The 24,521-nt window shown below is 37.4% G+C and overlaps 1 protein-coding gene across 4 annotated transcripts in view; it reads right to left on the minus strand.

The window, feature by feature from the left end:
• The window catches only part of TASP1 (taspase 1), a 261,785-nt gene that overhangs the window by 215,422 nt on the left and 21,842 nt on the right, over positions 1-24,521 (minus strand). The window contains exon 5 of one of the 4 annotated variants that reach the window (XM_025400224.1): positions 3,094-3,168. The exons of 2 other annotated variants lie outside the window; for them this stretch is intronic. The gene's annotated coding sequence lies outside the window, so the exon portion shown is untranslated. Of the gene's footprint in view, positions 1-3,093; positions 3,169-23,170; positions 23,438-24,521 lie in introns of all 4 variants that reach the window. One more of the 4 variants, XM_025400223.1, reaches the window with a different exon arrangement.

Below are 24,521 nucleotides of genomic sequence, written 5' to 3' on the forward strand. Positions count from 1 at the left end.
TCAATAGATGCAGAAAAGGCCTTTGACAAAATTCAACAGCCCTTCAGGCTAAAATCTCTCAATAAACGAAGTATTGATGGAACGTATCTCAAAATAATAAGAGCTATTTATGACAAACTCACAGTCAATATTATACTGAATGGGCAAAAACTGGAAGCATTCCCTTTGAAACCTGGCACGAGACAACAATGACCTCTCTCACCACTCCTATTCAACATAGTGTTGGAAGTTCTGGCCAGGGCAATCAGGCAAGAGAAAAAAATTAAGGGTATTCAATTAGGAAAAGAGGAAGTCAAATTGTCCCTGTTTGCAGATAACATGATTGTATATTTAGAAAACCCCATCATCTCAGTACAAAATCTCCTCAAGCTGATAAGCAACATCAGCAAAGTCTCAGGATACAGAATCAATGTGCAAAAATCACAAGCATTCCTATACACCAATGACAGACAAATAGAGAGCAACATCATGAGTGAACTCCCATTCTCCATTGCTACAAAGAGAATAAAATACCTAGGAATCCAACTTACAAGGGATGTGAAGGACATCTTCAAGGAGAACTACAAACCACTGCTTAACGAAATAAAAGAGGACACAGACAAATCGAAGAACATTCCATGCTCATGGATAGGAAGAATCAATATCATGAAAAATGGCCTTACTGCCCAAGGTAATTCACAGAGTCAATGCCATCCCCATCAAGCTACCAACGACTTTCTTCACAGAATTGGAAAAAACTACTTTAGAGTTCATATGGAACTGAAAAAGAGCCCACATTGCCAAGACAATCCTAAGCAAAAAGAATAAAGCTGGAGGCATCACACTATCTGACTTCAAACTATACTATAAGGCTACAGTAACCAAAACAGCATGGTACTGGTACCAAAACAGAGATATAGACCAATGGAACAGAACAGAGCCCTCAGAACTAATACCACACATCTACAGCCATCTGATCTTTGACAAACCTGACAAAAACAAGAAATGGGGAAAGGATTCCCTTTTTAAAAAATGTAGCTGGGAAAACTGGGTAGCCACATGTAGAAAGCTGAAACTGGATCCCTTCCTTACACCTTATACAGAAATTAATTCAAGATGGATTAAAGACTTAAATGTTAGACCTAAAACTATAAAAACCCTAGAAGAAAACCTAGGCAATACTATTCAGGACATAGGCATGGGCAAAGACTTCATGACTAAAACACCAAAAGCAATGGCAACAAAAGCCAAAATTGACAAATGGGATCTAATTAAACTAAAAAGCTTCTGCACAGCAAAAGAAACTACCATCAGAGCGAACAGGCCAACTACAAAATGGGAGAAAATTTTTGCAATCTACCCATCCGACAAAGGGCTTATATCCAGAATCTACAAAGAACTTAAACAAATTTACAAGAAAAAAACAACTCCATCAAGAAGTGAGCAAAGGCTATGAACAGACACTTCTCAAAAGAAGACATTTATGCAGCCAACAGACACATGAAAAAATGCTCATCATCTCTAACCATCAGAGAAATGCAAATCAAAACCACAAGGAGATACCATCTCACACCAATTAGAACACAAGCTAGAGAGGATGTGGAGAAACAGGAACACTTTTACACTGTTGGTGGGAAGGTAGATTAGTTCAACTACTGTGGAAGACAGTGTGGCGATTCCTCAAGGATCTAGAACTAGAAAGACCATTTAACCCAGTGATCCCATTACTGGGTATATACCCAAAGGAGTATAAATAATGCTACTATAAAGACACCTGCACACATACGTTTATTTTGGCACTATTCACAGTAGCAAAGACTTGGAACCAGCCCAAATGTCCATCAATGATAAGACTGAATTAAGAAAATGTGGCACATATACACCATGGAATTCTATGCAACCATAAAAAAGACTGAGTTCATCCAGGGACATGGATGAAGCTGGAAACCATCATTCTCACAAACTATGACAGGGACAGAAAACCAAACACACCATTTTCTCACTCATAGGTGGGAACTGAACAATGAAACACTTGGACACAGGGTGGGGAACATCACACATCAGAGCCTGTCAGGCGGTGGGGGACTGGGTGGGGAGGGATAGCATTAGGATAAATATCTAATGTAAATGACGAGTTGATGGGTGCAGCAAACCAACATGGCACATGTATACCTATGTAACAAACCTGCATGTTGTGCACATGTACTATAGATCTTAAAGTATACTTTTTTTAAAAAATCAATGTAATTCACCATATTAAGAGAAAAAGGGAAAAACCATATGATCATCTCAGTAGATACAGATAAAGAGGCTAATTAAATCCAACATCCATTCATGACTTAAAAAAAGAAAAAAAAGATCCTGGAAAACAAGGAATAGAAGGGTACTTTCTCAACCACATAAAAACTTATTTATGAAAAACAAACAGTTATTCCTATATCTGTTTGTCTATATTTTAAAAACAAGCTAAGTGAATCACTGAGTTAGTAAGCTCATAGGCTACAAGATCAATATATAAACAAAAACTTTTTCTATATGGTAGCAACAAACTATTGGAAATTAAATGTTTTTAATACCGATTATCATAGCATCAAAACATGAAATACTTGGGAATAAACATAATATATACAAGATCTGTACACTGGAAACCACAAAATAATCTTGAGAGATATTTTTTAAATCTCAATAAATGGAAATAAAAACTATGTTCATGAACTGGAAAAATCAGTATTATTAAATTGATCAACAGGTTCAACACAATATAAATTCTGATATTAATATAATCCCAATATAAATTCCAACAGTCTTTCTCTTCTTGTAAAGGTTGACAAGTCAGTTTTAAAATACTTATGTAAACGCAAAGAAACCAGGATAGCAAAGAAATCTCTGGAAAAGAAATGTAGGGACTCACGTTGCCTGATTTCAAGATTTCAAGAGTGTGGTATTGACATAAATTTACATATATAGATGAAAGAGATGGAATAGAGTCCAGAAATAGACACACAGAGAAATGGTCAATTTTCACTAAAGGTGGCAAGGCAATTCAATGGAAAAGAATAATATTTTCAAGAAATTGTACTAGAAAAATATACAAAGGAAATAAAAGACATTTACCTCACACTAGAATTCAGGAAAAATTCTTTTTGAAAAGGACCATAAACCTACATGTAGGGGTTAAAACTATAAACACTGTAAAAGAAAAAATAGGATAAAGTATTGTGACCTTACATTAGGCAAGGATTTCTTACACAGAAAAACATAAATTATACAAGAAAAAATAATTGAATTTTATTAATTACTTTTTTACTGTTAAAAAGCAATTATTAAGAAAAAGCAAGCCATTATACATATACATAAATATGTGTATGTATACGCACACATACATATATACATAGGTTAGTACAAAAACATGTATTTCCTTGCTCTGTCAGCTGAGAGGCCCCATAAACAATGATACTCCAATGAGCACACCTAGCACCCAAGCCTTGGATTCTAATACTGTTCTCCAATAAGGTAAAAGTATTACTTGGAGAAATGGATGATTCTAGGACTGAGGCAAGAAATCTACAGGTAAGCCTGGCCAGGTGTAGTGGCTCACGCCTGTAATCCCAACACTCTGGGAGGCCCAGGCAGGAGAATCACTTGAGCTCAGAAGTTCCAAACCAGCCTGGGAAACACAGTGAAACCCCATCTCTAAAAAAAAAAAAAAATACAAAAATTAACCAGGCGTGATGGCAGGCACCTGTAGTCCCAGCTACTGAGAGGCTGAGGTGGGAGGATGGCTTGAGCCTGGGAGGCTGAGGTTGCAATGAGCTGTGATCATGCCACTGCACTCCACCAGCCTGGGCAACAGAGTGAGACACTCTCAAAAGAAAAAAAAAAGAAATAAGCCTGGAGCATCTTATACTACTGGAAAGTAAGGAAGTGTTCAAAAATTTAAAGAGAGAACTCACAATGATGGGGATATACCAAAGGGCCACAAGGGCCAACTGAAAGAGCTCCCAATGGCCAAAGCAGAAACAATTTGAGCAACAAAATAAATAAAGCAGTATTAGACTACAACTAAAAGGATAAAATATCCATGAGTCCATACTGATATAGATTCATTACTGAATGAATGAATAAATAAATAGGAGGAAAAAGAAAATTTTTGCAAAAGAATTCCAAAAATATTAGCTATTCCATGCTCAAAAAGGTGAAGCATAACTCTCCATTCCTTAAGTGTGAGGTATGTATACTGACTTCTTTCTGAAGAATACAGTAAATGTGTAGGGTGAATAAAGAATACCTTTACTGTGGAAAAACCCAGCAAACACTACACTGTGTAAGGCATGTGACAGAAGTCAACATCAACAGCAATAAGTCATGGTCATAATATGTACCCTTGATATCATATGACGAGAATGAAAATTTATCTCTAAGCCCTTCCACCTAAAACCCCATAACCCCATTGTAATCATGACAAAAATATCATACAAATCTTAATTGAGGGACACTCCACAAAACACTGGACTAGTACTCCTCAAAAAGGTTATGGTCACAAAAAACAAGGAAAGTCTGAGAAACTGTCACAGCCAAGAGAATCCTAGAAACACGACAACTAAAAATGTAATGTGGTATCCTGGATGGAATCCTGGAAGAGAAAAAAGACATTAGGCAAAAACTAAGAAAATATGAATGAAGTATGGATGTCAGTTAATAATGTATCACTATAGGTTCATTAATTACGACAAATGTACCTGCTAATTAAGATGCTAATTAGGGAAACTGGATATTAGCATATGAGAATTCTCTAAACCAGAGGTCCCCAACCTTTTTGGCACCACTGAAACCAGTTTCATGGAAGACAATTTTTCCATGGATGGGTGGGGAATGGTTTTAGAATGAAACTATTCCACCGCAGATCATCAAGAATTAGATTCTCATAAAAAGCATGCAATCTAGGTCCCTCATATGCGCAGTTCACAATAGGGCTCCTGCTGCTATGAGAATCTAATGCCACTGCTGATCTGACAGGAAGCAGAGCTCAGGCGGTAATGCTCACTCACCCACCACTCACCTCCTACTGTGTGGCCCAGTTCCTAACAGGCCACAGACTGATACCGGTTCGGGACCCTGGGGTTACGAATCCCTGCTCTAAAATATCTTCACAATTGTTTTGTAAATCTTTAAACTGTTATAAAATAAGTTTATTAAAGAAAAATGGGGCCAGGCACAGTGGCTCATGCCTGTAATCCCAGCACTTTGGGAGGCCGAGGCAGGTGGATCACCTGAGGTCAGGAGTTCAAGACCAGCCTGGTCAACACGGTAAAACCCCGTCTCTACTAAAAATACAAAAAGCAGCTGGGCATGGTGGCATGCATCTGTAATCCCAGCTACTCTGGAGGCTGAGACTAGAGAATTGCTTGAACTCGGAATGTGGAGGTTGCAGTGACCTGAGATCACGCCACTGCACTCCAGCCTGGGAGATAAAGTGAGACTCCATCTCAGAAAAAGAAAAATGGGCCAGGCACGGTGACTCACACCTAATCCCAACACTCTAGGAAGCCGAGGGGGGCAGACAGCTTGAATCCAGCAGTTCAAGACCAGTCTGAGAAAAATGATTGAAACTCAGTCTCTACAAAAAAAATATATATATATATATATATATATATATACAAAAATTTGCCAAGCATGGTGGTACAAGCATGTAGTCCCAGCTACCCTGGAGGCTGAGGTGGGAGGATCGATTGAGCCTGGGAGGTGGAGGCTGCAGTGAGCCATGATCATGCCACCACTCTCCAGCTTGGGAAATACAACAAGACCCTGTCTCAAAAAAATGAAAATAAATAAGTTTTATTAAAGAAAAATCAAACCACAGTCTGGAAGAAAGATTTTATAAAACATATTATCTCTTAAAGGACTTCTATCCAGAATTTATTTTTAAAAATCCATACAATGCAGTAAGACAATCCAAAGTTTTTAAGGGGCAGCTTTACACAGATTGCAAATAACATATGAAAACACGCTTAGCATCATTAGCCATAAAGTGTCTCTTATTGACCAAACTCTACTCAAATTCCCCTGAACTATTTTTCAACTGGGCTAGACTTTTGGACTTCCATGTTTATCTCTGCACTGTTCAATTTTAATAAGAATCTTGCTAAATCAGTCTGACAAGATACTCCCACCCCTGATATCTGGTCATCCTCAATATTTAATCAGATTCCTCATTCTCCACTATCCCCCAAGTGACATCTCACCACTGTGATCTGTCTCCAGCAAGAATTCTGTTAGGTCGATGTCGATTTAGCCAGAATCTCCCCTTACCTGTGATGTTTCCTCTTGATAATCTTCCATCCACTGACACTCACTCAGCTTTTTAGCTATAAATTGTCACTTGTCTATGCTGTATTCAGAATTGAGCCCAATCTCTCTTCCTCACTGGAAAATCCCATAGCAGTTGATATGGTCTAGATGTTTTGTCTCCTTCCAATCTCATGCTGAAATGGGACCTCCAATGTTGGAGGTGGGCCTAGTAGGAGGTATCTGGGTCATGGGGCCGGATCCTTCATAAATGGCTTGGTGCTCTTCTTACAGCAATTAGTTAGTTTTCACTGTATGAGTCCATGTGAGATCTGGTTGTTTAAAACAGCCTGCCACCTCTTCCCTCTCTTTCTTGCTGCCTCTCTCACCATGTGATATACCAACTCCACCTTTGTCTCCCACCATTATTTTAAACTTCCTGAGGTCTCACCAGAAGCTGAGCTGATGACAGATGCTTGTACAGCCTGCAGAGCCAAGAGCCAAATAAACCTCTTTTCTTTATAAATTATCCAGCCTCAGGTATTCCTTTATAGCAATGCAAAAGCAACTAATACAGCAGTGGTTCCTACAGCTATCACAATAGTTCCTCCCTTGAAAAAAGTATGCCTTACCACCTTTCACAAGGGTCATAAATAATTATTTCATTAACAGTAGTCATTAGGGAAATGCAAATTAAAACCACCAGATACCATTATATAACCACTAAAATGACTAAAATTTAAAAGACTGACAAAAGTAAGTATTGGCAAAACTGCAGATCTATGGAAATCTGAATGAATTATATACATTGCTAGTGAGAACGCAAATGGCAAATTGTTTAGCAGTTTTCTTTAAAGTTAAGCATACACTCACCACAGACTCAGCAATTCTACTCCTAAGTATTTTACCTGTGAGAAATGAAAGCATATGTTCACATAAATTCACATAAAGTCTACATAAAGACATATATATATTCCTAATACACCCAGCAATATGGGTGAATCTCAAAAGCATTACGTGAAAGAAGCCAGTCACAAAAGATCACAAATTGTATAATTCTATTTAGAATAAAATCTAGAAAAGACTGAACTATCATGACAAAAAGCAGATTATGGTGGCCAGGGGCCACTGATGAAGAGGATTCACTGGATAGGTATGAGGAAAATTTGAGGGTAATGGAAATGTTATATATCATGATTGTACTGGTGGTTACACAATTGTATGTATTTGTCAAAACTCATTAAATTGTACACTTACCACTGATCAATTTTGTTGCATGTAAATTATACTCCAATAAAGTTGACAAAAAAGTAGTATGCCTATTACTTGACATAAACTAATCAGCCTATATACTAACTTGCCCCTTATAAATAATAAAGTCACTTTTCAAGGGTGAGACAGGAGGATCACTTAAGATCAGCAGTACAAGACCAGCCTGGGCACCACAGTAGGACCCGATCTCTCCAAAAATTTTACTTTAAATAGCTGGGCATGAGGGTGCATGCCTGTAGTCCCAGGTACTCTGGAGGGAGGTCAGGGGGACCACATGAGCTCAGGAGCTCTAAGCTACAGTGAGCTATGATTGCACCACTGCGCTCCAGCCTGGACAACAGCACGAGACCCTTCCCTAAAAAAAAAATAAATAAATTTAAATAATTTAAAATAATATGTGAGAAGAGAAGTTTAGAGAAAAAAGAGTAAAAAGAAATTAACAAAGCCTCTAAGAAATAGGGGACTATGTGAAAAGACCAAATCTACATCTGATTGGTGTACCTGAAAGTGATGGGGAGAATGGTACCAAGTTGGAAAACACTCTGCAGGATATTATCCAGGAGAACTTCCCCAATCTAGCAAGGTAGGCCAACATTCAAATTCAGGAAATACAGAGAACGCCACAAAGATACTCCTCGAGAAGAACAACTCCAAGACACATAATTGTCAGATTCACCGAAGTTGAAATGAAGGAAAAAATGTTAAGGGCAGCCAGAGAGAAAGGTCAGGTTACCCAAAAAGGGAAGCCCATCAGACCAACAGCGGATCTCTCGGCAGAAACTCTACAGGCCAGAAGAGAGTGGGGGCCAATATTCAACATTCTTAAAGAATTTCAACCCAGAATTTCATATCCAGACAAATTAAGCTTCATAAGCAAAGGAGAAATAAAATCCTTTACAGACAAGCAAATGCTGAGAGATTTTGTTACCACCAGGCCTGCTTTACAAGAGCTCCTGAAGGAAGCACTAAGCATGGAAAGGAACAACCGGTACCAGCCACTGCCAAAACTGCCAAAATGTAAAGACCATCAATGCTAGGAAGAAACTCCATCAAATAACGAGCAAAATAACCAGCTAACATCATAATGACAGGATCAAGTTCACACATAACAATATTAACCTTAAATGTAAATTGGCTAAATCCTCCAATTAAAAGACACAGACTGGCAAATTGGATAAGGAGTCAAAACCCATCACTTTGCTATTTCCAGGAGACCCATCTCACGTGCAGAGACACACATAGGCTCAAAATAAAGGGATGGCGGAAGATCTACCAAGCAAATGGAAAACAAAAAAAGCCAGGGGTTGCGATCCTAGTCTCTGATAAAACAGACTTTAAACCATCAAAGATCAAAAGAGACAAAGAAGGCCATTACATAATGGTAAAGGGATCAATTCAACAAGAAGAGCTAACTATCCTAAATATATATGCACCCAATACAGGAGTACCTAGATTCATAAAACAAATCCTTAGAGACTTACAAAGAGACTTCGACTCCAACAGAATAATAATGGAAGGCTTTAACACCCCACTGTCAACATTAGACAGATCAACGAGACAGAAAGGTAACAAGGATATCCAGGAATTGAATTCAACTCTGCACCAAGCAGATCTAATAGACATCTACAGAACTCTCCACCCCAAATTAACAGAATATACATTCTTCTCAGCACCACATCGCACTTATTCCAAAATTGACCACATCGTTGGAAGTAAAGCACTCCTCAGCAAATGTACAAGAACAGAAATTATAACAAACTGTCTCTCAGACCACAGTGCAATCAAATTAGAACTCAGGATTAAGAAACTCAATCAATACCACTCAACTACATGGAAACTGAACAATCTGCTCCTGAATGACTACTGGGTACATAACGAAATGAAGGCAGAAATAAAGATGTTCTTTGAAACCAATGAGAACAAAGATACAACATACCAGAATCTCTGGGACACATTTAAAGCAGGGTTTAGAGGGAAATTTATAGCACTAAATGCCCACAAGAGAAAGCAGCAAAGATCTAAAATTGACACCCTCACATCACAATTAAAGAATTAGAGAAGCAAGAGCAAACACATTCAAAAGCTAGCAGAAGGCAAGAAATAATGAAGATTAGAGCAGAACTGAAGGAGATAGAGACACAACAAACCCTTCAAAAAATCAGTGAATCCAGGAGCTGGTTTTTTGAAAAGATTAACAAAATTGATAGACCGCTAGCAAGACTAATAAAGAGGAAAAGAGAGAAGAACCAAATAGATGCAATAAAAAATGATGAGGGGGATATCACCACCAACCCCAGAGAAATACAAACTACCATCAGAGAATACTATAAACACCTCTATGCAAATAAACTAGAAAACCTAGAAGAAATAGATAAATTCCTGGACACATACACTCTCCCAAGACTAAACCAGGAAGAAGCTGAATCCCTGAATAGACCAATAACAGGCTCTGTAATTGAGGCAATAATAGCCTACCAACCAAAAGAAGTCCAGGACCAGAAGGATTCACAGCCGAATTCTACCAGAGGTACAAGGAGGAGCTGGTACCATTCCTTCTGAAATTATTCAATAGAAAAAGAAGGAATCCTCCCTAACTCATTTTATGAGGCCAACATCATCCTGATACCAAAGCCTGGCAGAGACACAACACAAAAAGAGAATTTTAGACCAATATCCCTGATGAACATTGATGCAAAAACCCTCAGTAAAATGCTGGCAAACTGAATCCAGCAGCACATTAAAAAGCTTATCCACCATGATCAAGTGGGCTTCATCCCTGGGATGCAAGGCTGCTTCAACATATGCAAATCAATAAACATAATCCAGCATATAAACAGAACCAATAACAAAAACCACATGATTATCTCAATAGATGCAGAAAAGGCCTTTGACAAAATTCAACAGCCCTTCAGGCTAAAAACTCTCAATAAATTAGGTATTGATGGGACATATCTCAAAATAATAAGAGCTATTTATGACAAACTCACAGCCAATATCATACTGAATGGGCAAAAACTCGACACATTCCCTTTGAAAACTGGCGCAAGACAGGGATGCCCTCTCTCACCACTCCTATTCAACATAGTGTTGGAAGTTCTGGCCAGGGCAATCAGGCAAGAGAAAAAAATTAAGGGTATTCAATTAGGAAAAGAAGAAGTCAAATTGTCCCTGTTTGCAGATGACATGATTGTATATTTAGAAACCCCATAATCTCAGCCCAAAGTCTCAAGCTGATAAGCAACTGGAGCAAAATCTCAGGATACAAAATCAATGTGCAAGAATCACAAGCATTCCTATACACCAATGACAGACAAATAGAGAGCAAAATCATGAGTGAACTCCCATTCTCCATTGCTACAAAGAGAATAAAATATCTAGGAATCCAACTTACAAGGGATGTGAAGGACATCTTCAAGGAGAACTACAAACCACTGCTCAACGAAATAAAAGAGGACACAGACAAATCGAAGAACATTCCATGCTCATGGATAGGAAGAATCAATATTGTGAAAATGGCCATACTGCCCAAGGTAATTCATAGATTCAATGCCATACCCATCAAGCTACCAATGATTTTCTTCACAGAATTGGAAAAAACTACTTTAGAGTTCATATGGAACCAAAAAAGAGCCTGCATTGCCAAGACAGTCCTAAGCAAAAAGAACAAAGCTGGAGGCATCATGCTACCTGACTTCAAACTCTACTACAAGGCTACAGTAACCAAAACAGCATGGTACGGGTACCAAAACAGATATATAGACCAATGGAACAGAACAGAGCCCTCAGAAATAATACCACACATCTGCAACCATCTGATCTTTGACAAACCTGACAAAAACAAGAAATAGGGAAAGGATTCCCTATTTAATAAATGGTGCTGGGAAAACTGGCTAACCATAAGTAGAAAGCTGAAACTGGATCCCTTCCGTACACCTTATACAAAAATTAATTCAAGATGGATTAGAGACTTAAATATTAGACCTAAAATCATAAAAACCCTAGAACAAAACCTAGGCAATACCATTCAGGACATAGGCATGGGCAAGGACTTCATGACTAAAACACCAAAAGCAATGGCAACAAAAACCAAAGTTGACAAATGGGATCTTATTAAACTAAAGAGCTTCTGCACAGCAAAAGAAACTACCATCAGAGTGAACAGGCAACCTACAGAATGGGAGAACATTTTTGCAATCTACTCATCTGACAAAGGGCTCATATCCAGAACCTACAAAGAACTCAAACAAATTTACAAGAAAAAAACAAACAACCCCATCAAAAAGTGGGCAAAGGATATGAACAGACACTTCTCAAAAGAAGACATTTATGCAGCCAACAGACACATGAAAAAATGCTCATCATCTCTAGCCATCAGAGAAATACAAATCAAAACCACAATGAGATACCATCTCACACCAGTTAGAATGGCAATCATTAAAAAGTCAGGAAACATCAGGTGCTGGAGAGGATGTGGAGAAATAGGAACGCTTTTACACTGTTGTTGGGACTGTAAACGAGTTCAACCATTGTGGAAGACAGTGTGGCAATTCCTCAAGAATCTAGAATTAGAAATACCATTTGACCCAGCCATCCCACTACTGGGTATATACCCAAAGGATTATAAATCATGCTGCTATAAAGACACATGCACATGTATGTTTATTGCGGCACTATTCACAATAGCAAAGACTTGGAACCAACCCAAATGTCCATCGATAACAGACTGGATTAAGAAAATGTGGCACATATATATACCATGGAATACTATGCAGTCATAAAAAAGGATGAGTTCATGTCCTTTGTAGGGACATGGATGCAGCTGGAAACCATCATTCTCAGCAAACTATCGCAAGAACAGGAAACCAAACATTGCGTGTTCTCACTCACAGGTGCAAAGTGAACAATGAGAACACCTGGACACAGGAAGGGGAACATCATACACCGGGTCCTGTCATGGGGTAGGGGGAGGGGAGGGATAGCACTAGGAGATATACCTAATATAAATGACGAGTTAATGGGTGCAGCACACCAACATGGCACATGTATACATATGTAACAAACCTGCACATTGTGCACATGTACCCTAGAACTTAAAGTATAATAAAAAAGGAAAAAAGAAAAATAAATAAAATAATATACATAAATATTTTAAGTGGTCATCTGATCTTCTGATGTAACTCATTTTGCATAATTAATAATCATGTCCACTAAGTAGCCAGTGATCCTTTTAAAATCTGTCAGACTCTGTCACTCTTCTGTTCATAAACCTACAATACTTTCCCATCACACTTAGAATAAAATCCAAAGTCCTAATTTTCAACATTTACATGGCCCTACATGATCTGACCCTTCTCTCCCTCTTCCAACTTACTCCCCGCATTCCTCTCCCTTACCACACTCCAACCCACACTGCAATTCCCTGAGCACACCAAGAACACCCCTACCTCAGGGCTGTTGCATCTATTATTCATTCATTCCTTTGAGATGCTGAGCTTGGTGAGAGATTCTAATGAAAGAAGAGGGCCCATAAACATAGACTGCATGTGTGTGTGTGCGTGTGTGTGTGTGTGTTTGTGTGTGTAAAGATGCATGTACATGTATGCATGAATACCTGAGGTCCCACGGTGATTAGTATTACAAAGAAGAATGAAGTGGAATATGAAGGGACAGTGGGGTACTTTACCCTCTGAACAAGAACTCCCTTCCCCAACATCTTCATATGGCTCTCTCCCCATTTCATTCATGTCTCTGTTCAAAACCCAGCTTTATCAGAGTCCTTCCCTTACTGACTTATCTAGAATAGCATTTCCCCAGCCATTCCCAACCATTCTCTTATCTCTATTTTATTCTTCTTTATGGCACTTTCCACTATCTAACATTATACATAATTTTTGTTTGTCTACCTCTCCAAATAGAATGTAAGCCCCTTAAATATAAGAATTTGTCTTTTTAGGTGCTATATCCCAATATGCAAGGCAATGCCTGGCACATGGCAGGTAGGTAATCAATAAGTATTTGCAGAATGAATGAATAGCAGTTAATTGTGACTAGATATAAACAGAGTAATTATTGTGAGCTATAACCTCTTAAGCAAGCTGATACTTATTAATTCTTACAGATTGCTCCTATAGAGAAATGTCAGGAAAATGTAGTGGAGTGTTAAGAATCTAATCTTTTCATGATTAAAACAAGAGAAATTAAACAAACTTACGCAACAGTATTTTCTGTTTCTAAAAACTGGAATTCTAAAAGCAAAATATATTTTAAGTTTACTCATAACTTTTCAAGGAGACACGGCTTTAAAAAGTGAGACACTCTTTGACTAATCAATGCAGCAAAGAGAGGGCAGAAAGGCCAAGAAGCAAGTCAGGAGCTACTCTCCCACAACGACATGGAAACCCTTTCCTATTAATGAAATTTTGGAACCCCAAGCCAAGGCAAAGATCTGCAAAGTATTACTCTTTCACTATAAACCACAACTTGTATTACCCATTAAATGTCCTTCGCTGAAAGCATAAAATAATATAAGAACTGTTTGCAAGGCTCCAGGTATACTGTACCTCTGAGGATCTATTATGAGACCTCTATTAACAGCTCTTACAGATGCAAACAATTTAGTTTTCAAATGTTGTACAAAAACTAGACTGGCACATTATAAAATCATTTTTATATAAGATGATTTATGTTTATCCAATTTCCAATCTTCCCTTAAGAAGAAGTCAGACATTAACAGGAAATTACTAATATGTTAGTACTCACACTCTGTCGGTCAAGTGCAAATTCAACAAACACATCATTAGATACATGAAATAAAGTAGAATATATAACTCTTGTTGAAAATTGAGTGTCCTATCAAAATCATTTTAATTGAGTTTGTGACCAGTCCAGCCAACATGATGAAATGTCATCTCCACTAAAAATACAAAAATTAGCCAGGCGTGGTGGCGGGTGCCTGTAATCTCAGCTACTCAGGAGGCTGAGGCAGGAGAATCACTTGAACCTTGAACCTGGGAGGTAAAGGCTATAATGAGCCAAGACTGCACCACTGCACACTCCAGCTGGGCGACAGAGTGAGACCGTCTCAAAAAAAAAAAAAAAAAAAATCATTTTAATTACTAACTTCATTGATAAGCAGGTATTTTAACCTTCAAAACCCAAGAAAGGTGGGGGAAAAGCTTTTGAAATGAACTTTCTTGCATCTTTTTAAAAGAGTTACAAAAACAGGATATGTACTCCATGTCATTATACTCTTTTTCAAACTAACACTAGTAAAACTTGTATAATATGCCTATCTTAGCTAGCACTACTCTAAGAATTACTAATTTTCTGGTATCTCAACATCAGTTTTCATTTCCAAGATGAATGGAGGCCAATGAAACTGTATTACTGATCAAAAAAAATCATTGGGGGATTTTTTTTGTTGTTTAGCAGCCAATTAAGTTCAAATTTTCAAGAACTGAATGGTTAAAAGATTTCCAATTTAGATTCCTCTGTGGTAGTATAGGTTAAGAGTCATTAATTCAACAAAGATTTATTGGGCACCAATGTACCTGGCAAATCTTTTCTGTAAAAGGCAAGATATATCAACTAGTTCAGGCTTCGTGGGCCACACAGACAATGCTACTACTGAGCTCTGCCACTGAAGCACAAAAGCAGCCAGAGAAAATACACAAATGAATAAGCATGGCTGTGTTCCAATAAAACTTCATATATGGATACTGAGATATGAATTTCATATACTTTTCTGGTGTCATGAAATATTATTCTTCTTTTGATTTTGTTTCAACCATTTAAAAAAGTGAAAATAATTCTTAGTTTGCAGGCCATTCAAAACCAGGAATCTGCCCAGATTTGGCTTTCAGGCCATAGTTGGCCAATCCTTAATCGAAACCATGGGGATATAGCAGTGGACGAAACAGAAAAACATTCTTACCTACATGAAGCCTCAATTCTAGCCAAGGGAGACAAACAATAAGAAATTAAATACATTAGATAACATATCAGAAGTAAACAAGAGAGTGAAAAAATAAAACAGGTAAGTGATGGGAGTACTGGGGATGGTCAGAGGGCTTTTATTAAAAAGAAAACTATAGCAGTAGTTACAATTTATTTTTCCTTTTTTTTTTTTTTGGACACAATTTCAGACTTACAGAAAAGTACAACAGTCTAGTATCTAGACTATATAAAGATCTCCAAATTTCAATAACAACCCAAAAAAGGCAATTTGAAAACGGGCAAAAGACTTGAACAGACTTAAGTAAACATTTCTACCAAAAAAATACACAAATGGCTACAGGCACATGTTAATATATTCAACATCATTGCCATCAGAAAAATGAAAACCAAAACCACAAAGATTTTACTTCACATCCACAAGGACAGCTATGATGACAAAAACAGAAAATAACAAGTGCTGACAGAGATGTAGAAAAATTATAACCTTGCATATTGCTGCTGGAAATGCAAAAAGGGTTTGTTCAGTTGCCATGGAAAAAGGTTCAACAAAAAGTTAAACAAAGGCCAGGCGCGGTGGCTCATGCCTGTATTCCTAGCACTTTGGGAGGCTGAGGCAGGCGGATCACTTGAGGTCAGGAGTTCGAAACCAGCCTGGACAACATGGTGAAACCCCATCTCTACTGAAAATATTTTTAAAAATTAGCGGGGCATGGTGGTGGGCACCTGTAATCCCAGCTACTTGGGAGGCTGATGCAGGAGAATCGCTTGAACCTGGGAGGCGGAGGTTGCAGTGAACTGAGATGGTGCCATTGCTCCAGCCTGGGCAACAAGAGCGAAACTCCGTCTCAAAAAAAAAAAAAGTTAAACATAGAATTAATTATCATATGACCTAGCAATTTCACTTCTAGGTATATACCCAAAAGAATTGAAAAAAGTTACTCTAATATTTATATAAGAGTATTCCCAGCAACACTATGTGCAGTCGCCAAAAGATAGAAACAACTCAAATGTCCATCAACGGATGAATGGATTTGGAATGAAACAAACTGTGACAGATACATGAATAATGTTGAATACTGCTCCCCCAAAAAATGAACTACTGATACATGCTACACTGTGAACAAACTTCAAAAACATTATTCTAAGTGAAAAAAGTCAGACAGAGAAGGCCACATAAACGGCATGATTTCATGTATATAAAATATCCAGAAGAGGGAAATCCACGGACAGAAAGCAGATTGGTGGTCAACAAGGGGGAAAGGATAAAAGAATGAAGAGCAACTGCTTGATGAGTATGAGGCTTCCTTTGGGGAGATAAACAAGTTTGGAACTGGAAGTGGTAGTTACACAACACTGTGAACATTTTAATGCCATGGGATTATGCATTTTAAAATGCCTCATTTTCTATTATAAGAATTTCACTTCAATTAAAAAAGGCAGACACAAAAGAATACATAATATATTATTCCATTTACGTGAAGTTCTAGAACAGGCAAGACTAACATATGGCAATAGAGGTCAGGACAGGTGTTACCCTGAGGTGACTGAAGGGGGCACAGGGGGCCTTCTGGAGGGCAGAAATGTTCCGTTTGCTGATCTGGGTGCTAGTGACACAGGGCTACGTTCACTCTGAAAAAGATTCATGGAGCTGTCCCCTTAAAATAAATGTGTATAGTTTTCCATATGTATACTATACACACACAAAAGTTTTGAGACTATAAAATTCTCAAAATAAGATTGCAAATTTTTAAAAACCTGTTACCATTGTGAATTAAAGGGTCCAAAGGATCTCTCTGTATTATTTCTTATGCCTGCATGTATCCACAATTAACTCACAAAGTTTTTTTTAAAGAGTCAAAGAATTAAAATTTCCAGACTCTCATCCCCAAAGATTCTGATCCAGGTCATGTGAGTTGAAAGCTAGGGAATCATCATTTTTTAAAATAAGCTACCTCCAACAATTCTAATCCAGCCCTCACCTTGAGGAACTCCAATTTAAATGAATTCATCAACTGCTTAACTTCACATTCTCCATGAACCACATCTTGAGGGGGCTTATAAAGGCATCTATCGCAACAGCACAGAGGATATTGGGAGTAAAAAAGCTACAAATGATCCATGAAAGGCTACAAAAGCTAACCACTCTGGGGCTAGGATTCAACCCTGGAAAAAAATTAGATGGACTGGAGAAAAGTTAATAAAATGGGAGACAGTCAATGGTAAATAAGACATAGAAACCTTTCTGGGCAATCATCACAAATACAGCCATACATACTATGCACACACCAGGGATTTTCCTTATGTCTTCCATTAAGACGTAATGCAATCAAGATAAGATAAATGACATTGGAAGCTTAATATCCTTTAGGAAGTTATCAAGACAAAGTGTGAATATCAGTGCAGTATGCTTGGACTTACAGTATGTTCCTTCATCACAAACAGTAAAAACAGTATTTCACTCCTGGGACTAGAGGTAAATAAAGAAACAATTTGGTTCAACCTTATTTGGGTCACAGAGGTTTTGGATCTGCTTTGGCTTCAGGTCAAAATTCTTTGGAGTGATATACTTTGCTGTTAGTTCAAATTGTTTCAATGAGGAAGTTTTTTGAAAAGTCTAGTTTGATTTGAAGTTCATTTTCAAAATAATAAGTTAATATTTAAGTCCAATTCCTATTCTGAAAAATTAAATCAAAGCTCATTCCAGCTTTATTATTAGTTTGGTAGAAATCCCTATTACAACAATTTGCAACCTCTAGACCATTAAATTAATGAGCATTAAACCATACATTCATTTCCCTGGCCCTTGCAACAAGACAAAAGTTGGCTTCTCTGTCCAAGACTTATTTCCAGCTGTACCTTAAAATGAAGTACAGTGCTACACAAGCTCCTACACTCAAAAGAACCAGCTGTCACTCAGCTCTGGCAGATTGTAGGCCTGAGAGAATGCATGCTCCATGTGGCCAGATCTCATTTTTGTCACGAGAATTTAGAAGTCCAGATGCTTATATTAGTCTCCTCATTTTTACATGTTGACAACAAATTCCAAGTTTTAAAAGCTAGTCTATGGGCCAATCAACACGCATTTGTAAAATGTCTCTTTTGCAATCTCTGGCCTACATCACTTTGTAAGATTAAGAAGGTCCAGATGCAAGCTTCTCCAGTGCAAAATCTAAGCTTGCATAAGTCTTCAGTTTTCCATACAATTCAGGCTTCAGGGAAAGTAGCTCTCTGACACAAATGACAGTCCTAACAACAAATTTTATTATCATGCTTAAATATTTAAAATATTCAATTACCTCTTGCTACTTAAAGAAACAACTAATATGGAAGTAACCTGTACTGCAGTCTACCAAGTGTCCACTCACCTTTACTAAAAAGAGCCAGATTAGTGGTCAGAAATGCTGCATATCTTCTGATTATAACAAACAAAATTTGTAATACCTTTTTCCTTCAAAATGAGTCAGATGAACTTTCTACTCAGAGTCCATAGGAAGTCATGGTATTTTTCTCAAATACCAGAAAACTAATAAAATATCATGGTAATTTTCTCAAATATCATTAGTATAGACAACTTCATCTACAACTTTACCCAGTGGTAGACTGCCTATCAAGATAAAACATGACATTCTTTTTAGAACCAGTAATTTGTAGCAAACACACACACACACACATTCCTCATACACAGAAGTGCATGGGAGGTGGGGCTATAATGTTCAGGTAACGTGCAAAAATGGCAAAGATATAATCAGGTAAAATAATTACAGGATAATAAGAATCTGTCTATAAATTAGATAACCAGCCCCCACATAGGCAAAAGTTGACTCTTCCATTGCCACTATGAACGTTAATGACTTCAAGATCAAGAAAGTAGGCACATGACATAAAATAAGTATTAAATTTTGAAGAAATCCTGGCATTCAAATGGACAGGGTTTACAGAAGAAAAATTATCTGGTAAACATAGATACAGTAACAAGATAACCAACTCACATTATCTGTTCAAGTACCCTGCCCAGGAAATTAAAATAACTAGACCCAGGACTTGCCCTTCCATCTTCTCTCCCAGCGTGCCCATTCACCATTTCTCTGCACTTATTTTAGGATATAGAGGATGGGCTTGAAGGATGTAAATCTATCAATTATACTGCACTTTGTTCAGTTCTGGAAAAAATGCTCATGAAAAGGAGGTAAAACTATGGCAAAACATTTTTTATTAGTAATAAATTTAACTGTGTTAACTTTGCTTTCCATGACAAAGTAATTAGAGAATATGGACAATAATAGAGATCTGCAACATAGAAACCACAAGAGGATTATTAATTCCTTCTAAGTTTTGGTACGAGATTGATCTAAAAACAGAGTTTGCATAACTGGAGCTAATTGAAAGTCACATTATTTGTTATCATGGGACTACAGAAAGCAAGGTCAGAAAGAAGCTAGACTTAACATCCAATTTAATATCCAGTTTGCAAGTAGTTGCTAACTACAGCTTAAAATATTTCCAGGGAAGTTATTATATCCATGTGAATATGAACATGTTGTGCCAAAAACACAGAAAACATGCAGTTCCCATACAGCAGAGGGTGATTTGCCATTATAAACACTCTTAAGTTAATGCTTGTATAGGAAAATTAGTAGATACTTGCAAATTCATTTTCGGAGCACTGAAAATTAAAGCCAGAAAGCCTATTTTCAGCCATGTATTGAAGAAAAGGCACATGAGATTATTTCTGTAGTGATGCTTCCTGTTCTTAGACTTATTCTCAGTCACATAAGAACATTTTCACCCAAATACTGGCCAATTATAAACAATTAAGACATGCTTTAGTGAGCTATATATTATTATGTTTGAGGTTTTAGCCAATTAATATTACATTTATAAAGTGTAAAAAGTTCAAGAATTAATGAACTTTAACCAATAAGTTTCAGCAGGGTTAGCCACAAAACACTTTTATTGGGTCCAAATGAAGTATCTTTCCTTCATTAATACAGAACCACAGGGCATACTTGGAAATCTGAGGCTCAATTATCTAAAAACAGTTCCTAAGGAAACAAAAAACTTTCCATTTTTGTTCTGTAACTGCTCCTAAACGACAAGGTATTCTTTCTTTTTTGGCATTCTCTCTTTTCTCCCTATCTCAGGACATATTTACAGATGCACTGGCTGCTTTACAGACATGTTAAGGTTCTTGCTGCAGTTGATCAAAGTTGGAATGTTTGAGGAAATTACTCAACTTAGACAGCCTGGAATTATATCTAGCCAAATAGTTCGAGCACTCTACTTTTAACATGTGTTAAAGTGATATTTTAGCTATCCTGGATGTAAGTTGAGAGAACATTTGTTTGCATCACATTCTGTGAACACTTGAGTCAAATACAGTATGCTGAATATCAGGTTTTAGTTTCTGTGACAGTTCATTTTTTTTAACTATTCAATTTATAAAAGACAACATATTTTATTTAAAAAAAAAAAACCCTCACACAGCAACATATGTAGTAGAAACTAAGGCTTTTTATGATCTTCTTAAAAGTGCCCAAGCTTTTCTGGAAATGTCAGAAAAAATTGAACCAATGTTAATATTTGTTCATTAGAACATTTGTTAATCTGACATAAAATATTCTATCCAAAAATGGAAACTTTTTTTTACTTTTTCTTGCACTGCCCACTATGAGCTCAACAATATTTTTATTATTTAAAATATTTTCATAAAAAGGCACTGCACATCTGCACTCACCTCCTTCCTATTACTAATCTGCCTAATTTACAAAGACACATATAACATAATTAAGCAGAAAAATGACATCACAACAGTTTTTCACATTTTTTTAAATTGAAAGTCACAGAATTCCAGTACAGTTACTTGTCAAAAACATAACACAAATCTCTAAACCAAAATATTGGCTTCAATAAGCTTTCACATCTGAAATAGTTTTAAACTTTGTTTTACTTGGATTATTTATGATGTCCAGGAAGAGGTTAGCACACACAGTACCTGAAATTGTCCTTTCCACAAGAGCTACAATAGAAAAGACAAATGTAGCTGTTTCTCCAGTACTGCCAAATTTGGCAGCCACTTACACTTCCCTTCAACCTAAATAAGTATACCTTTTAACCATATTGACAATAAAATCACTCAAAAAGAAACTAACAGACCATGGAATTATATAATAATTTAAACCATCCTTTTATCAAATGACATGGTCAGAACTGGAGAGGAAAGAGGAATAATGGTAACTTTTAAGTCCTCTACTAAGCTGTTTTTAACAAAAAGACTGCCAACCCACTAGAAAATGTCGCTAACATTTGCACATACTCCAGAAAAGGGAAACGTAAATAAATTCCCCACTCTGAATGTGTTACAGCGCTGATGCCCTGTGTTACACTACATGCATGTCATGAACTGTCAGGAAATGTGTACACCATGCAGGAGGCTGGACCCTGAGCGAGAATGACTGCCAGTAAAATATGCCTGGCAATGGGAATGGCCAAAGAACTTTGTCAACTGGTATGTCTAAGATTCAACTTTAAGCTGATTTCTATAGTAAGGTACAATCCTTCATTATTCTAACACTTAGGTAAAGAACACATGAAAGAGAGAGAGGAGAGCAAGATTTAGAATCTTGATGAGAATCTTAAAAATTATGTAACTTAAGTTTCTTCCTCTTTCTTTTCCAGATTCTGAATAAAGGGGTGGATTTGAGAGATGGAAGAAAACTTAAAATCAAAAGGCAGTCTTTGAAATTAAACACCATCATACCAGCCTGTGATTTTCCAAACATAGAAAAATCTTATTAGCCTACCTCCTTCATTACCAAGAGCAAAACAAACAAAAACAGTAGATGTTAAGGTATAAACCTAATGCCGCAAATGATATAGATCCAAACAAACACAAATACACACACCCACATACACGCACACACACAGAATGATTCAAAAATCACAACACTATAAATTCTAAGACCAATGAATCTAATTAAATCCCTTTTGTGTAATATCCCTATTAATATAGGACTAGAAGACGTTTTACACTCAAAAATCCAAAAGTCTAAATTGCTTCCACATAGTCAAAACACAGGATTTCCACTAACTCCACCACACTACCATATGTGGTTTTCGGTAGCTCAAAACAGAATTCCAAAATGAAGTATATTTTTGAGAGTAACAACTCCCAGAGAAAAACAAGGGCACACATATAGAGTTCCGTGCTCCTCAGGAATTGCTAGGTCTGATCTTGGACCCTCTCTTCTACTAGATTCAGCCAGAATGAATGTATCTGATGAGATCCACATACCTCATCAAGAAATGGCTGGAAAAGGCTAAAACAGTTCTTCATGTTCCCATTACTACAAAGTAAAAGCATGACAAGCTGTATACTCAAGTGTTTTGACTTGGTCAAGGTTTGCTACAGTGTAAAATTAATCTAGAATGTAATCACTGATTCCGTTTTCTTTTTATTCTTAAAAAAAAAAAAAAAAAAGGTGGTTGGGGAAGAAATCACTGCTTTTCCATTAAGCAGGTACTTTGTGCTAGAGAGCATGTGTCATTTCTAGGGTCTCAGAAAAAGAACAGATGTATCTATGTGTAAACACAAACAGTAAGTTACAAGTTGCCCCTTAGTACTAAAGGCAAGAATCAGCATCAGTACTCAAAAAAGTGTTTTAAAAAGAGCGTAACTTACTTTTACTGTCCCAGGCTAAATGGGCTCTGTCTGGTGCTTCTTTGTCTGCACATGGCCACCCACAGCCTGTCTTCTAATTAAATCAATGCTCTAGCAGCAGAACAAGCAAACAAGTTGCCTCCCATCTGCGTACAGCTCTTCAGGACACATTTCCCTTGTTCAGAAGGTGGAAATTCTTGGGAGAGGTGATTTTCTCTGCCTCTTCACAAGAAGAACATGGATACTTGGCTGGATGCAACTCCATGAAGTGTAACTGTGTGTGTACACCTCAAAAAATAAAACAAAAAATGCAGAGAAACATAAAGACTCCATAAACAGCTGGAATACACAGAAATACTGAAGCACCACTGGGAATACTCCTAAACAGACAGGCAAAATAGGGTCTTTGAAATAATCAATAATACCAAGTTAAGAAAAAAAAAGGAAAAAAGAGCACCTAAGGTCAAAACTCAAATTTCATGCAAGGAAAACACTGTAAGTACTACAAAAGAAAAAAGGTAAATCTTCTCCTTCACATACATAGAAACACGCCCCCTCTTACAGAGAATAAAATATATTATCAATGGAAGAGAAAAATGAGATTTACAAGGGTGGTAGGTCTAAAATTACACTCACCAGCCACATCATAGTTAATGAGCACTTACACAAATGTGAGCTAAATGCATCAAGCTGTCTTTCCAATGTGGTCAGCTCTACTGGGGGGCAGGGGGTGCTGGGGAAAGAGCAAGGGTCCACTCTGCTTATGAAAATATAATTTCTACAAAATTAAAAATGTACAGGAAACTGGAGATGCTCGTTTATTTAAATGATTTTAAACTTCCCAAATAACAGAAATGACCTTAAAGCAGACGCCCCTCCTTTTTTGCAATAAAAACCAAATGACTGAAGTAGGGTAGGGAGCAGGGTGTAGTTAAGCATCTGCTCACAAGAAAACTTGTTATAAGTTTCATGAGGGAAAAGGGAAATGTATCAGCCCTTCCCAATGTCCCCTTCCATCCTAGGTATACCCATATGCCATCAGGAAGCCACACCATCTCCATGACCACTAGGCATTTCAAGGACTGGCAGTCCTTAGAAGTTTTTTCTATCTCCCTGAGGCACACAGACAATTTCAGCCAGAAGTATAAAGCCCAGGGAAGAGAATATGGCCTATTCCTGCAGCTGCACAAGAGGCCTGGGCTGGGGTCCACTCACAATGAACTACTCAAGTGTGACCAACATTCCCATTCTGGAGATGCCTGCCTTAAAGAAATGCAGACCTGGCTGGGCACAGTGGCTCACACCTATAATCCCAGCACTTTGGGAGGCCGAGGCAGGTGAATCACTTGAGTCCAGGAGTTCAAGACCAAAC

This window comes from Theropithecus gelada, chromosome 10 (assembly GCF_003255815.1).
Source record: "Theropithecus gelada isolate Dixy chromosome 10, Tgel_1.0, whole genome shotgun sequence".
NCBI lineage: Eukaryota > Metazoa > Chordata > Mammalia > Primates > Cercopithecidae > Theropithecus > Theropithecus gelada.